We start from the raw sequence: 17,399 nt of genomic DNA on the forward strand, positions 1-17,399 counted from the left end.
CGTCTGTTGACAAAACACGGGAGTACCACCATCCCAGTAGTACAGAAAAGGTTTGAGAATCCCTGAGAATGCAGATTGTGTTCTTTCCTCACCACCGTACTTCTGCTGATAGTACATTCCAAAGTCATGCCCAGGTAAGCAGGGACAGGGAAGTCGGAATGTATTTTACCTTTTCTGTTAAAGATCAGTGGTTCTATGTCCCTTTTTGAACAATCACTTTCATCCTTAAAACGTCAAATCTACATTTTTATCCAGAGACATTTGGTGAGCTTCTGGAGTTCTAGCTGTGATGACAGATACTTGGAATAATTTTGCCTAAAACTTGGGAATTATTTGCCAGATATTAACCATTCATTCCACTAATGAAGGCAGATGGATTCCTAAAGGCTAGCCACTTTCTAGAAAAGAGCTGTTCCTTGCGATATGGTTGATCAAAATTCAGAATAAATTGTGCTTCAATAGATTTATATATTTAACTGGATACTAGTTTATTTACTGTTATAGCTGAAAGAAAAGGTAATTAATATGGAAAGAGGTAGGCCAAGAAGTTAGCTGTATAAATCAGATCAAAAGCAACAGGCTACTTGGTGCTGCAAACTTAACCATTAAAGACAGATGTTTCCATTTGATTTTTACCTCAAAAAATAAGTTTAAATATCTCTCAAGATAGATCATTTGGAAAATGATGCAAAATTGACTGGTAAGTTAGTTACAATCTGCATATTACTTCCATCTCTTTGCAGACTGTTCATATTTTTAAAGTGCAAATCTGGGGTGTTGTGTTCAGGGGTTCTCAGGGAAACATTCTGGCACTGGCAAAAAGGAAGCTGCCCAGGAATTTAAAGAAAAAAAAAGGCCACTCTTCATCTCACTTTCACTGCTAAAAAAGAAAACTGGGGCAGTTTGTAGTAAGGACAAGTTGGGATAAATTTTCATCACTGTATCACCTCTTCTATGTCTCCACTCCCAATCTCATTCATTCACATCTAGCTCAAGTCTTGCCCTCTTGAGTCAGCACGCATGCAAACAATGTCAGTTTTGACAACACAAGTCAAACATTCTTAACTCAGAATCTCCTGTAATTTTCCAGTCATTAGCTTAAAGATCTGTAACAGAACTTAAGCTCTCACTTCAGAAATACATCCCCATTTCACAATATGATTTTTTCTTCCTCCTTTTCATCACTTGACACTTTGAGGCTCAGCATACTATTTTCCTCTGTTCTTTCCTATACCTCCTTCCAAGATGAAAGCCTTTCCTTAGGCTTCTAAACTTATTTTCCTTTATTATTAAGTCCATAAGTCACCATACCTGTACATCTCACACATGCACACCCACTGTCCTTTACTTCCTCTTGCTGAGTGAAAAGTCTGAACATATGGCTATAAAGGCAGTAATGATTTTTATGTTCAGGGAGGTTACCTGTATAAGTTAAAGATTTTGTCTTTCTTCCCAACTCTCTACTAATCTGTCGTAATATGTTTCACAGATTCCACAGAATTGGTGATTCTGAGATTCACAGGAAGAAGAGCATAAACTTTATTACCAAATTTTAATATGTTCTGATGGAAAAGATAGTAGGCAGTAACAAAAGGATTATCTGCCAGGAAAACTGACTAGAGCAGTAACAGCATAGAGATACCAATTTTTCTCTGACTGTAACTTGGGAAATGTATTAGAATTGAGAAGAAAATAACTGGCAGCCCACCACAGAAACAGCATCAATTTATAAGCTGTCATATACAATAAATGCTCAAAAGTTAGACTTTCAGGAAGAACATGATATTCAACAAAACATGATATTCAACATAACGTTCTGATTGATTCTCAGAACACAAAGACAATCTCTCCAGTGCAGTGGCAGTACAGCCATTAACAGCAGAAAACCTGAATGCCTTGGAATTCAGCAGAGACAAAAATCCACTGACTTTTATAACATTTTACATCTCTACAGATTCAGCACACGGAGTAGAAAATACAGACTTTAAAATTTAAAGTTAAGCAGTAGATGAAGAGCTGTGAAATCATGGATTTGAAATCACAATCAAAATCATTGTAACTTTTATCCTACAAGTTTTTAATCTGCTCCTTTTAATATTTGATATTAGTTTACTAGTTTATTTGGAAAGTACTTCATTTAGTTTGCATTCAATTTAATATTGTAGTTGTCCTAAAAATCAGTTGCATGTTGATGAATGCTGATAAATATTGATCCCAACTGTGTTAATATGGTTTAAACATTTAGCAAGAAGGACTTTTAGGAAACTTAAGAAGGAAATAAAATATAGAAATAAATATAAGCTGATCCAAATACAGGCATGTTAGTACAAGGAAGTTATGGAGTCTCCATTTGTGGGCATAATCAACACATGGCTGGATACAGCCCTAGGAAACCTGCTGTAGCTTACCCAGCTTGAGCAAGGAGTAGGGCTTGAGGTCCCCTGCCACATCAACTATTCTGAAATTCAGGGATCCTCCTGTGCTAATTCCCACATCGCTGCTGACCTGAACAGGAAATCCTTGGTGTGTTCCTTATTATTTTGGTCTTAACATATGTTCTTGTGTGGGGCTGTTTGTAAGTTACTGAAAACAATGAAGAGACACTGCATTCCCAGCAGAAACAGGCAAGGAAATGAACTTCTCAGATGATACAGTGAAATGAGTGTCTCCATGTGCCCATCTGAAACTTCATTTAATCGGCTAAGGTTTAGAGTCAGTTTACAATTACAGTAATCCATTCCTTTATTGTCTTTTTGCAAGTGAAAATAATATTGAAAGCATTGATGACATTTTTGATATTGCCATAATACATAAATACCTTGGTGGAACAGAAGCTATCTGAATCTGGGCCTTTGACTGTACCTATGTAAAGCTATATCAAAACAATGAAAAAAATATATGCTAAAACCATAAGGTGATTAAAATGTCAAGAAGTTGTAAAACAATTTTGTCAGTAATAAGAAAGCCTACACAAGAAATCAAATTTTTGAAAGAAATTAAATTGACCAAATATTCAAGAGTAGCTAGGGAACAATGATTTTACTAATTTGAAAGAGTTTGGGCCTGATTTTTCAGAGCACTTAAAATAACAAGCAGAGATCCAACTCATTTCAGTCACAGCTGTGATCATTTGGCAGTTCTATGTATCTGCCAAAGATGACTCAAATAGGTACCCAGAAATGTGGCCATTTTTAGCTGCCATTAGCAGCCATATGACAAAATTCTGGTTTGAGCTATTCCATCACCATCACATTAGAATTCTGTGGTAGATTCAGTTCACACTGTCACAATTCAAATTCCTCATCCTTCACCTACCAGTTCCATGCTCCTACAGGCCTTCCCAGTTGCACGATGGATAAATCAGTTTTCTAGTGATAATTCATTCTTTTTCATAGTTTATCCTTGATATACACCCAGAACAGAGTGTAGTGTATTTAATTAGGCAAAATGTGAAGAAATTCTACCCTGAACAGCTACGCAGGGACTATAATCTAAAACTTACACATCAGGGCTGAACTGAGTGCTAAATCAATCTCATTTACTGAGTTTCTTGGGTTGTTTTTTCTTACTTTTTTTCTTCTTCTTTTCTATTTTTTCTTTTTTTTTTCCCTTTAAGTTTCTAGCTTAGAAAATTATCATCCTCGCACATAATCACCAGCACAGAGATTTAGTTAGCTACTGTCCTTCAGCTGATGCGATTAGCCATTGTCTCAGCATGCTCTGCAGATATTTTTTTTCATAGCAGAATAATACTAGAACAATTAAAAAGGAAATAGAATACTTATGTCAGTGGATTGCTACCTGGTAGCAAATGAGATTGTGGTCTTTGCAGACTTGTATGCAGTTTGTTGCTGGCATACCTGAACTACTTCTGGTTTTGGGCTGGTCCCTGTAAAAACAAGTGCATAAGTACAAGTCCATAGTATCTATGGGCCTACCAGCTGCTGGGAGGAGCTGAAGCATGCCTAGCACTCGCAGTGCCCTGCACTAAGAAGTTGATGTTGAAATCATATTGCCCAATTCTAAAACGTTCTTCCTAGGATCTAGAATGCGATATTAATTAGTACAAGATAAACTGTAATACCTAGAGCAGGCATGTCCAACCTATAGAGTGCAGCCTGGCAGAGCTTGCAGTGTGGCCTCCCCCTGCCCTACACCATCATGGTGGCAGCTCTGCCCTACCGAGTCACCTGGCCTAGCCCTGGGTGCTCAGCCATTGCTCAGCAACAACCGAACAGCAGCCTGCAATCGTCACTGTAAGGAATCAGGACTCAGGGAGAGCACAGAGCAGTGCCAACTCAAATTGCGGCAAATAATTGTATGCATTTTGATACAGTGGCTAAATAAAATCCTGCAAAACACACAGCCTTGCTCTCTGTTTTACTAAAGGAATATGAGAATAGGATTCAAGATCACTGAAAAAATCAATTTATATATATATATATGTATATATATATATATGCAACTCCAATTTCATTTGACATACACACATGACCTACAGATTTTCAAATGGAACCAAAAGGGAAAATTGATCGTAGCTCTTAACAAGAATTTTATAAGACCTATCTTACTAGAGAGAAAATATCCGTCGCTTCAGAATCATGTCTTATTTACATCACCACTTTTTGGCACTATGTACATCTATGAACAACTATTTTCAAAATCCTTGAAAATAGATCCTTCTTCCTTATTCTTCCTTCTTCAAGGAAGGGTAAAATTTCATCAAAACTCTCTGAGCCTTGAGAGCTCACTAAGAATTGCAGCCACTTTCATTGAACTGGAATGATGCACTGGTTTCACAAAAACAAGGTCAAATATTCCACTATTGTTATGGTTGTTGGTTTTATGTTTTTTGTTTTTTTACACTTTAGTACAAAATATTTAAAAAAAAACTTTTTCTTTTTTTTTTTGCTTAGATTCATTAACTTATGTTTTATATGTAGCCCTGGACAATTCCGCTTCATTCCGTGTGGCAAATGAATGAAGCCAACACGTTGGACACATGATCTACAGTTTCATAAACTGACAGTATCTAACTGAACAAAATTCAGGTTTCTGATCCAAAGCATGTATGAGCTAATAATTTCACATTACCTGCTGTGAGATTTTTATATTGTTAACAACTATTTTAAAAGTACTTAAAATTCAACTTCTGACATGAGAATTTCAGTCCAGATTTTAAAAATATAGCAAATTTAAATGCAAATCAAAATTGAATATTAAAAGGGCAGCCATAAGTCTTCTAAAATAATCTTCTAAAAATAGTGTATTTTATGTATAGGAGCATGTGTGAAAATGATCATATACAATTACTACCTTTTTGTTAGCCTACTTCTTATTCACTTTTTTTAATGTGTGTGTATGTATGTGACTCCATATTGTCAAGGAGCTACTCTTGCATAAGTAATTTCAATAAAATATTAAAGGGAAGATTGAGAAACTTCTCAACTTTCTATATGGAATAGATACATATTCTCAAACATAAAAACATGACTTGCTCAAGTGATGAGTAAACCAAAGACTGGGGAAGAAGTTTGGTATTGTTGTCTTTCATTATATTAATAATATTTTATAATTTATGGTAGTGATGCATAACCTTTCATGCGTGTTTACAAAGTAATGACATAATTGTTCATGCTTACATGATAATTAAATGTGTTGGTGTTTACAATTAGATGTAATAACATAAAGATGGTCTGAACATTTGCCAATGTATCCTCTATCTGGATCTTTTAAAAATAATATACAGTAGCAACTAATTAGGTGACTAATCTTTATGGCAATTTACAAATGGTCTGTACAGTACACACACTAGCAGATATACATAAACACATTAACATTCTTACCTTTCTAAACCTAATTAGATGGATAAAATCAGCACCTTAGTTCTGTCTAAGGTACACTATCGTTACAGAACACCTGACTAGATTTAAATTGAAATATAATGTAACTGTGAAATACTTCATAATATCTTTTGCATTATTTGACCTAACAAAAATTTGCTTAGTATGTGGATTTTTATGTACATTTTAGACTAGTAGCATGAATCAATCAGCTCCCATACAGGAACAACAAAAAAGGTCATTTATATGTCTGACATAGAATTTGCATAAGAATAGATGTTTGTTTGTATTTCAATAAGGAGAAAGGTGTTCCTTTTTCTCTCAGACAGAAAACTTTGAAAGATTTTTTTTTTTTTGCAGTGACAGTATAAAGAACAAAACACTGTAAGTATTGTTGCTTCAGAAAAATGTACAACACAATCTTTAACCATTGCAATTAGTCACAATTTTGTTACAGAACAGGGATAAATCATAGGCTATTTAAATATCTACAAGTGAATACTAATATATTTCTCTTTTCAAATGCTCTTTTCGCAAAAGCTTGGTTTAAGTTTTCAAAGGTTGGAGATTAACGTGGCTGCTGCACATTTCTGAACAAACAAACAGTTTATTAAAACTGACCTGTAGGAAACTTGAACACAGCAGGAACTTAATAACCTTTGTTCATTGCAGCTTTATGGAACCTAGGAAAGAGGACAGTGCGTAAGTACTGCTTAACACATTTGATATGTTACAGTTGTAAAACTGTAACCATGAGCAGCTAATCTAATTTAAAAAAAATCAGAAGTGATTATTAAGCTTCAAGGGAGCTGTGAACAAGTGTTAGTGATTGAAGAATATGTGGGACTTCCATTCAAACAGTCAAATTAAGTGATCAGCCCCTATTTAGGAGCCTTTTCAATATATTTTATGCCCCAGGGAATCTAAATCCAACCAAGAGCCATGGCCTGTGGTTGTTCTGCCTACATTTGCAACAGCTTGAGGTATGCCATCTCACATGGCTTAGGGAAATTGCTGCCAGCATAAACCAAATAATTCCCTCCCTCTGGTCCTCAAGAATAGCTGGAAAGTGTAATCTCTCATTATCAAACCTTCTGCTTTATTCTGTCCTGTTATAGCTCAGTGTCATTGGCCTTGTTCACAGTCATCTCATCTTATTTTTTTAATGTGACAGAATTGCATTCAGCGATCATGAGCTTGACAGATACATATCCGTAAAAGAAAAAATATGAAGGGTAAATATGCAAGGATTTCATTCATGTTTAATACAAAGATGTATGCACTTTTGCCCAAGCATGTTCACACATCTCATCTGAACAGAGAAAACATTAATTATGATGTAACTCTTCTGTATATTCTTCTCTAGAATAATAAAGGTGGCATTTTCCTTGAAATTTCCTTGTACTTAATGCTCATTCTCTTAATTTTAATGATTTCCTCAAACATATTCTTTAAACTAGCTTCAAATTTCATCAGTAAGACCAAACCTTGAATTTCAGCTCTGTCAGGAACATTCTATCTGGAGCTAAGTCTACAGTAAACTAATAAATAAGTAACCATTTTCTACTGTCATAAACCAACCCAAAAGCATTATCTTATCGTTCACTGTTCATACAGACAATATAGCATATATTTTCCCAGATAAGGAGTTTCAGATATAATTACTCAACTTTATTCAAATTACTTCACCTAAATCTAATTAGCAACAGGAATGTCCTGGTTTACCAGTCTCACAACATCTCAGTAACCTGAAAGCATTAGGCTTCACACCTTTTCTTCTCCTGTTACATAATCCTGAAAACACTGGAATTATACAGGACAACCAAGTTTGTGAAGCGTCATAATGCTAGTATTGAACTGGAAAGGTTGCAGTGATGAAACAGAAGAGTGAAGCTTCTCTACAGAAAATCTAAGAAACATTTGAGGAATGTTATATGCATTTCTATATCCAAACCCTAATAGTTTTACATAAGACTATGTACATTTTTTTTTCTTTTTCTTTTTCCTCTTCTTGATAGGTAGAGTGTCATGTAACTGTAAAGAATGATGACTAGAAATAAACAGGAGAGAAAAAAGATACAGCTGAATTTAAATACCTCAAAATTTATCCTGAAAGTTGACTCAAGTGGCCACCACAAGAAACTCAGTTCACTTAAACTCAGTTGCTCTTTTCTTTGAAGTGGGATGCAAGTTTTCGAGAAGATATCAGATGAAAAAGAAACAGTAAAAGATTTACAAACTCAGTGTTATCAGATCCCTTGAACACAGTGCTCTCTACCAAACATATTTTGGAATGCATCAATGCTAGTTGCTTCCACCTTCAGCTCTTTTGAGCAAACTCATTTGGTAACAACTAGGGTCAAACCTCTCCATTTCTCTCTACCTCCCCTAAGCCCTGACTGATTTTGAATGAGCCCAGCTTATTTTCCCCCAACAGCATCTAGAAGCTGTTACGATGAAGTGAGTAAATGGAGTGCCTGGGCCAGACCATCTTCCATACTCCAATTATTGTGCATTGATTAATTTCTACTACGTGTATCTGTTCTTCCTGCAGGACCAAGGCCATCTGGTGTTGTACTCTCTGTTTTCTGGAATAATTTTAATGTGTATCTATATCTTCCAAGTTAACTTATTGGACTTATTTGACTCATCATTCATTTTACTGCATTTAATCAGATTAGAGAAAACGTTAAATGAAAGAAACTTTAAGTACAGTAAACAATTTTATTATTCTTCTATTAAACATAATTACTTATTTTTCCGTCCTTATTGCCACATAACTGATGTCCATGTAAAGCTTTCTGAAAAGTATAAATATATATTGCTGTGTTTTAAGTGTCAAATCATACTTTAAGGTTCATTAAGGGTTATGATATATTTTCTGTTAAAATGAAAGCATCTTTAAAACCAAAAATTACCAGTCTGTGAAGCAGGATAATTAAATCATTTCAATATCTCCATGCTGATTTCAGCAATAAACAGAAAGAAACTTCTGTAGGAAACAGAGTAGTAGTTGCAATCAGATGTTTGTTCCATGTCCTCAGTTTTATTCTTTGTTTTCCTTTTTAAAATTGCATACACAGACAAACATCACAAGGAGCTACCACCAATGCAGACAGTGTGATTAACACTCATCATATTATCTAGGGCTGTTTAAACTTTCCCTATTGTGCCAGTCATTTCAAAGCTGCTATCTTGCAAAGTTAGAGATCTTATCTTTAAATCAAAAGCCATTTAACCAACACATTCACTATCCTCAGCAATTGTGCAGAAACCTGTAGTGACATTTCACCAGAAATAACATTTAATTCAGTAGCAGAAAAAAAGTTGGTCTCTGAATAATACTCATTTTGAGGAAGAACATATTGATAGTTTAATATTGGGTTATATTTAATATTTAGGTTATACCTGACAAAGATGTAGTTTGATGGCCCCTATAGTCTTTGACCATGCAAATATGCCTGGGTGAAGATATGTATTATTTAGAAATGATGTCTAGATTACTGACCTCTCTTTTACAATTCTTTTTCCTTGCCAAGAGGAAATTTGTTTCTATTCTGCTACTTAACCCCATCATATACTTGCATAGCAAAGTAGATGATTTATATGGATTGCTGGACTACAAACAAGATCAAAACTCATCTGGTGTAATACCTCATTTTGGACTGTGAGAACATGGATATACAAACAACCAATGCTGTAGACATGAATTGCACGGGCTTGTGTAAATCCATTCTGTAATTTAGGTTTTATACTAAGGTTTTCTACTTGAAGTTGTGTGTGATTTTAGAGATTTAAACATTTTTTGGTCTTACAGTTTTTGTATGCATCTTTCAATGCAGTTGTTTTGGAGTACAAGAGAGAATCTGAAGAGCTCAAACCTCCATCCTATGTTGGATTAATAGTTTCTGCTTTTACTGACTTTGATGCAATTTTTAAATAAACCAAAATTTACAACGAACCTGGATAATCCTTGATGATTTTCTTAAAATAGATTCTTTCCATTCACAACAATAATGTGATTTTCTTTTCTCCAGTTTTTATTGTGAATTATACTTAGGAGGAAATCTGGTCAGTATTTTTTTTTTTTTCCATTTGCCCCATATTTTAAAGAAAATATCATAGAATGACATTACAAACGTCACACAATTCTTTGTTAAGCATCATAGATTAATTTACAAAAGCACATTGCAAAAACCACTATGCATTTCGTTGAATGTCCAAAAGGGTCCCACCACTGGCTAGGGTTGAGCCATTGAGTGATATCAGTTGCATCTCTATGAGACCAGATTTAGGAAAGCAAAAATAATGCTGTTCAGCAGCAGCTGGGAGAGAGAAAATATGACAGAGAGAATCCCACAGACACTAAGTTCAGTGAAGGAGGGCAGAAGATGATTTAGGTGCTGGGACTAAAGCCCACAGTGGAGAATATCATAGCCCACGGAGAAACCCCACAGGAGCAGCCTCAGGCTGGAGTGGCAGCCCATGGAGGGGAACCTACAGTGAGGAGGGAGATCTCAGGGAGCTGCATCCCACAGGAACCCATGCAGGAACAGTGCTCTCCTAAAGGGTGTTCCCATGGTATGGACCTGTCTTGAAGCAATGTTTGAAAAGCCACAGCCTTTCAGTTCAGGTCAGTTCTTCAACATCATCCCATAGGAGAGACTTCACATGTGTCAGGGAACAGGAGTTACCCAAAAGAAGTGGCAGAGACAAAGTGATATGAACTGACCACAACCCCCATTCCTTGTACCCCTGCATCGCTCAGGGAGAGAAGTTGGAGGAGGGTGAACAAGGAGAAAGTGTATTTAGTTCCTAATTGCTCTGGTCGGTTAGTAAATGGGCAAAGATAAATTATATTAATCTCTCTACACTGAGTCATTTTCACTCTGAAATAATGAGTTCCATAGAGTGCAAATCTATGTGAATATGGTTGTTCTGATTCCATATGTGAACTAGATCCTGCAAATCAAAACAGATGCCTCTGCTGTCTCAGCATGGATAATCAGCAAGCCACATAACTGGCCTAAAGGTAGTTTGAAATTGATGCCAATAAATCTATCAGTTGTGTTTTTGATTTATTTATCCTGTTACTTTTATCTGAACTATTATTCATTTTTAATACAACACATCTATAAGATCAGTTTAGCCAACATTAAACCTCTCTACCTATGCCAATTTAAAAAAGTATCTATTAGTATTTAACTATTAGATGTATCTTATATCATCAGTCAAGTGGAATATGGAAGCTGAAAGATAAATTTAAACCTAAAGTAAATACATTCACTCTGTTATTTTCATTGACATGCACTGAAGATATCTTCTGCTGACTGAAAACCATCTGCTTTGATTAGATCAAAACAACTCTGAAAGGAAACTTTCTGTAAATGAAAGATCAGCATAATGACGAAGAACAATATCATGTAATGTGTAAGGGTAAGATATGAAACAGGAAACACAGGCACAGAAAAAGGATTGGGAAGGAATTCTGATAGGAAATTCAGCCAGCTTTCATAGAGACAGGGATAAAAGCAGGCAAAATAAAAAAGATTGAAACAAAAATGCTAGGATGGATTTTTTAATTTTTTTTTTTCCCAGAGGTAACAAGTAATAGAAAGTTATCCTTCCCATGAAACTCATTGGAATTAGGAGTTGTTTGGGAGTTAAGAGGTGCTTCATCCCTTGATGTATTACTACACATGATGGTTTTTAATTCAAAGAGTAGGAATGGAGAATTTCCTTTTCCTACCACCTACATCAGCTATTGTAGCTAGGTTTTGGGGTAGGGAACGTGGGTTTGGGTGTTCAAACAACACTGGTCCTCTTAGTGAGGTTGTAATTGCCTTATGTGGAAATTTGAGTACATGGTAAATTTTCTTTGTTGTACCAGTCTTGTCACAGGTACTCAGTAAGTGATGGTTACTGATTTCAGTGGCTATTATAATATAGATTTCCTCCTTTTTTTCCAGTCTTATTACTATTTTTAAATCAAGCACCTTAAACCTATTCCACATGGGTTCTGGTTTCCGTAAAGCCTGAACTACAATTTGCTTTTTATGAAACCAGTCAGTAATGATGGTGTCCTAGGCAAATGATGAATAGCTATTTTGGCTTGTTTCTTAAAAAATTTGCTTTCATATTTCATAGTGTGCTGAACAGAAGAACTGTACAGGAATTGGTCTGAAACTGGTATTTTCTACAAGTCATTCTCTACTCAGAAAAAAGCACCGTCCCAATGACTATACTGTTCCTATTTGATTTCATCATCCACGTGTTAAAAAGGTTCATACCTGTTTTTCATCTTTCTGTTTTTCCCTCAGACATGAAGTGTGGGCTAAACTTAAGTAGAACTACACATAAGCATTCCCAAAGTCTTTGATAAATATATATATATTTTTTCTAAGCAAGTGTTTCTTTACCCTTCATTGTTACTGTTTCCTAGTACTTATTTTCTTCCTTTACTATTTTTGCTCCTCTATACTTGAATGAGAGAAAGCTGCACCCACTATCACATGACCTAAATACTCACTTACAGAGAAATATTTTCAAACAGTGACCTTCTAGGGCAGGCTACAGATCTTAAAGTAAAAGCTATTCTATTGATGCTTTTCCATTCCTTTGTTCCTTTGTCCTAAGGAAAGTAGATTGGAAATATAGCAATTATTCTGCCTGAAAACTGAAAGGGTTTTCTGAGCAACCCTGCACAATTGAGCTGGCACATGTAAAAACTGTTTCTGACTCACTGAGCTGGCATATACTGCTAAATCAGCATTGGCAGGGCTCCAGACATCATGTCACCAACACTGGATATTGTACTAAGTACCAGTTCTGAGCATTGTATCCAAATTGGTTTTATTGAGTTGTTTCCTTTAGTGCTGCAAGGTCTGGCTGAAGAAACGAAAGCCTTGGACTAAAAATAAAGAAACCAGGGTGTAAATAAATGCATATCAGCTGAGGCATGAGTAATTGAGTATACTATTAATAAGAAGACTGCGTAAATTCCTTTCAATGCCCATATTTTCTTTCTCAGATAGACTTTAATTTTTTATCAATTAATTAAGAATTTTTTTATAAAATAGCTCAGAAGATTAAAAAAAGAAAAAAGAACAAAACATTCAAAAAATGGTTACAAACTCCAATACCCAAGATCTACTGAAGACTAGCAAACAATCTCTTTTCATGGAAATATGTATTTTGTCACTTCATAGTTGAAGTCATAGGAAAGGATTCCAAAGGAGCTATTCTTTGTAAACAACCAGGTAAATCTTTATATTATAGTCAATTAGTCAGTCAATTTCTCATTCCATTCTAAGTGATGTCATATTTCCTTTCACTTCCTGTAAAGTGGGAAGATCCACAGGGGCAGCAATCATAGTTCAGCTAATCATGCAAATTTATAAATTTGCAATAATTCCATTGAATCTGATCTGTATGCTTAATATATAAAAAGGGACATTCACTTTGGACAAGATTTGTCCCCTTTAAATTTAGCCCTATATTAAAGAGCTTTCAGTGTACTTGATGGAATATAATAGCCAAGTCTATAGTAGGGCTTATACATTACACAGAGAAAGAGAAGATGACAGAAGTAGAAACAGCAGGGAAACATGGCATATTAGAATAATGGAGCCTGCGACCATGGATCCATGCATCCAGAATGCCAGAAAGCTCGTGCAGCTCTGTAAGGTTGTCATTGCTCTTGCTAACCACGTTAATCATCTTAAAGGTAATTTGTGCCACCATTCATGCTTCAATACCTATTTCAATTTCACAGTAGATATACACATACCCTTTCTGAAAATAGGAAGGGACCATAATAAATCACCTAATTTACCATACTCTTGCAAAACAGAATGAACACTATCTAAATTAGCCCAGATGTATTTTCTGAAATCTAATCCCAAAAAGATTCATCAAGGGATTTAAAGATGTTCTGACAGATTCAAATAATTTACTTGGTTAACCTCTGAAAGCTTGTGGACTTCTATATTATCAACTCACCAGTAAAAGCAGAGACAATGTAAACCTCTAAAAATGTGTTGGGAAAAGATAGAATGCTTGATTATACCCATCTGCATGTTTGGCACTTACTTGAATAATCTTGTATCATAGAATAACATTGAAATTCATTGGCCTTGAGACAATGGGGAAATAAATGTATTTGTTTACAAAACAAAAGCAATCAAACAAAAGATAAGCAAGCACTAAGACAATAACTACAGAAAAGATGATAATACCTGTCCTTGTACCTGGTACTTAGTAGGTTCCAAAAGTTTTTCTCACTCTATTCATATCTAGCTGTCAAGCTAAAGCATGCTTCACAATTTCTGGCTGATGTTCAGCCCTGCATCTTCAAGTTGTATTAATAGAAAGGAATCTGACAGTGGGGAGTCATGCTTATTTTTACAGCAGATTATCTCTGAGAGCTATTCATATTCAAAATCCCCTTCCCTCCTTTTGTCCCACTCTTTTTGGTTTTCTTAATATTAACTCAATGGTGAAAATTTTCCTCTTATCACCTCATATCCCTTCATACCAATCTTTAAAGATGTCAGGGTCTTCTGGATGCTGTTAAATAACAACATAACCAACTAAAACACTCAGTGTTGCTCAGAGCTGAACCACTGACAAACCAAGAAGAAAAATTTATCTTTCATGCTAAAGCAACTGGTATTTACATATTTACAAAGATAAATTGTACTTAGCATCCCATGTAAATGTGAAAGTTTTCAGCCAGACTTTTGTAAATGAGATTAGTGTGTACTTTTGATTGTGTCTATTAATTATTTATTAAGTCATAACAACTGACTTCGTGGTGGTATGGAGTTTAAGATGAACAAAGCAACTAGTCTGGTCTTTATGGATCATGGAACTAATGTTTATTCTACAATCTGCTGAGTACAGGGGCAGGACTACTTCCCTAGTCCTGCTCACCACATAATTCCTGATACTAGCCAGGATGCCATTGGCTTTCTTGGCCATCTGGGCACACTGCTGGCTCATGTTCAGCCAACTATCCATCAGTACACCAAGGTCCCTTTACATCAGGCAGCTTTCCAGCCACACCTCCCTGAGCCTGTAGGGTTGCCTGGGTTGTTGTGACCAAAGTGCAGGACCTGACACTCAGCCCTATTGAAACTCAGACAGTTAACCTTGGGCCATCAATCCAGTCTATCCAGGTCTCCCTGCAGTGCCTTTCTCCCCTCAGGCAGATCAACTCTCCCTCCCAACTTGGTCTTGTCTGCAAACTTACTGTAGGTGCACTCAATCCCCTCGTTAATATCATTAATAAAGATGTTAAATAGAAGCAGCCCCAGTACCAAACCCTGGGGGAGACCATTTGTGACTGGCCATCAACTGGATTTAACTCCATTGACCACAACTCTTCTGGTACAGCCATCCAGACAGTGTTTCACCCAGCAGAGCATATGCCCATTCAAACTGGGCAACCAGATTCTCCATGAGAATGCTGTGGGGGACAGTGTGAAAGGCTTTACTGTAGTCCAGGTAGACCACATTGACAGCCTTACTTTCATAGACCAAGCAGATCACCTTGTCATAGAATCAAACCTTGTCATAGATCTTTGCTGGCTGCCTGCATGTAAAACTGGCATTTGGTCCTCCTTCCAGCAACCTATTTTCAGCAGCACCTTTCGGGTTATTAAGAACTTTTTGAATGTAAACCTGTTTTCCATTATGCTTGCATTTTCTCAAAAATTGTGTAATCTTCAAATGTGGGAAATGTTTCCTGTTCTGTGATCCAAATCAATAACACTACTGAAAGAAACAGGACAGATTGTCGTGGAACTTGTACTGATGTATCGTTCTAGTTAGTGGAAGACTTATATTAATGTAAATTAACTCTCCTGCTTATATTTACGTACAAACTTGTATGTTTTGTCAACATCAGTGTAGGTCAACATCTTTTAACTAACTAAAATTACAGAACATAAATGAACAAAAGTATTTCAGATAAATGAGCATTATTTTAGTAAAAAATAAAGATAAATGTTTTTGTTGATATTAGAAAAGTACTCTTCCAGGATTTGTTCATGCTTTTCCTATAAACAAAAGACTTCTCTGGAAACACAAATAGATAAGAATCTGACTTGAAGATAACTTCAGTGCCTTAACAGTCCATAAAAAACAAAAGTAGGCCTAATGGTTTCTGAAAGAAAAATGCCAAGCTTATCAGTAGAATCCTTAGCTGTAATTTTTTTTTTTTTGGGGAATCACTATGTTTTACAGGTTGAGCTGAAGAAGCTGCTTATGTTGAAATCCTTTGAAACAGTTGCTCTAGTTAAAACTGATTTAACCACACAGAATTTGGTTAAAAAAGAAGGGGGGGGGGNGTTATCTTTAATAATTACATAATATAACATGAAGAATGATTCACTGTAAGAGCTTTGCTAACTAATGATGTGGTTATATAATAGCTATAACTGAAATACTTTAATTATTTTGAAAAAAAAAAACAGTTAAAGAAGATCTTTATATGTCCTTGAAAGGACTCTAATGATGATCATACATAACATACCAAACACCCCTGCAAATCACTCTCCTCTAGATTAGTTTTATTCAGAACACAGACTCCGATTTTGCTTCGGAAATCTTTAACTCCTGTGACCTATGCAGTTGGAAAAAAAAAACCATCCCACAGCTATACTTTTCCAAAAGCAGAACAAAGAGAAGAAATAACATACCTTTCACAAGGGACTTGGTATTATCTGAAACCCTATAATCCAAATCTCATTCTGTTTCTTCAATTGGTTGAGTGATTTCAGTAGGCGTGCCTGCAATCTAATCAATTTTAAAACAGCTGTAAAAATAGATTTCATTCACTGAAGGACATCCTACTCATAGATTAACAACAAAGTTATTAAACACAAAAAGGTTGTGATGAATTACAAATATCTTGATAGTACCATATGACTTATCCCAAGATTGTGATATCTGGGGGTAACTTTTGAACCCTAAATGATCACTGATAAATAATACATACATATAGAAATCTTATTTTACATAACAGCAGAGAAAGGTTTCTTCCTATGCTGTGAAGGTCTTGTGAAATGCTTTGATAACTGCTTAACGCTCATCTGGAGGTTTTAAAAGGACATTTCTATAGATAAAATATCATAATCAGTCATGCAGAATATGTTATAGCTGAGATCAGCTGCACTAGCCTTGCTAATAGTTTTGCTAATGTATGCTTACTTGAGAACAAGAGATGTTTTTGTTTGAGCTAATTATCTGAATATACAATACATCTGTGAATGGCAATGGCAATTACTCCTGTTGCCTTACTAGCAGTAGTGCTCCTTGTGACAACAAATTACATTACAATACAGTAAGTTAGGAAGGGTTGAAGTTAATGGAAGCTTAACATAAAGCACCTTAAAAGAAACATTTGAAGTATTTTGCACAGAATATCCTACTGTTTTCACAGACAAAATATTATTTTTACAATACGTGTTGCACCAAACAAACAAATTGGAAAAAATTTCCATGCAGAAAATCCAATCTAGAAATGTTCTCACTCTCAGTATTCCAAATGTA

At 35.5% G+C, this 17,399-nt stretch overlaps 1 long non-coding RNA gene across 3 annotated transcripts in view; it reads right to left on the reverse strand.

Moving 5' to 3' along the window:
- The window catches only part of LOC107315005, a 40,601-nt gene extending 23,962 nt beyond the window's left edge, over nt 1-16,639 (reverse strand). For all 3 annotated transcript variants that reach the window (XR_001555725.2, XR_001555726.2, XR_001555724.2), the window contains exons 1-2: nt 16,547-16,639; nt 6,465-6,526 (exon numbers count right to left, since the gene is read on the reverse strand). This is a non-coding gene — a long non-coding RNA (uncharacterized LOC107315005). The remainder of the gene's footprint in view (nt 1-6,464; nt 6,527-16,546) is intronic.
- Between the last annotated feature and the right edge of the window lie 760 nt (nt 16,640-17,399).

The sequence above is a fragment of the Coturnix japonica genome, chromosome 5 (genome assembly GCF_001577835.2).
Source record: "Coturnix japonica isolate 7356 chromosome 5, Coturnix japonica 2.1, whole genome shotgun sequence".
Lineage (NCBI taxonomy): Eukaryota > Metazoa > Chordata > Aves > Galliformes > Phasianidae > Coturnix > Coturnix japonica.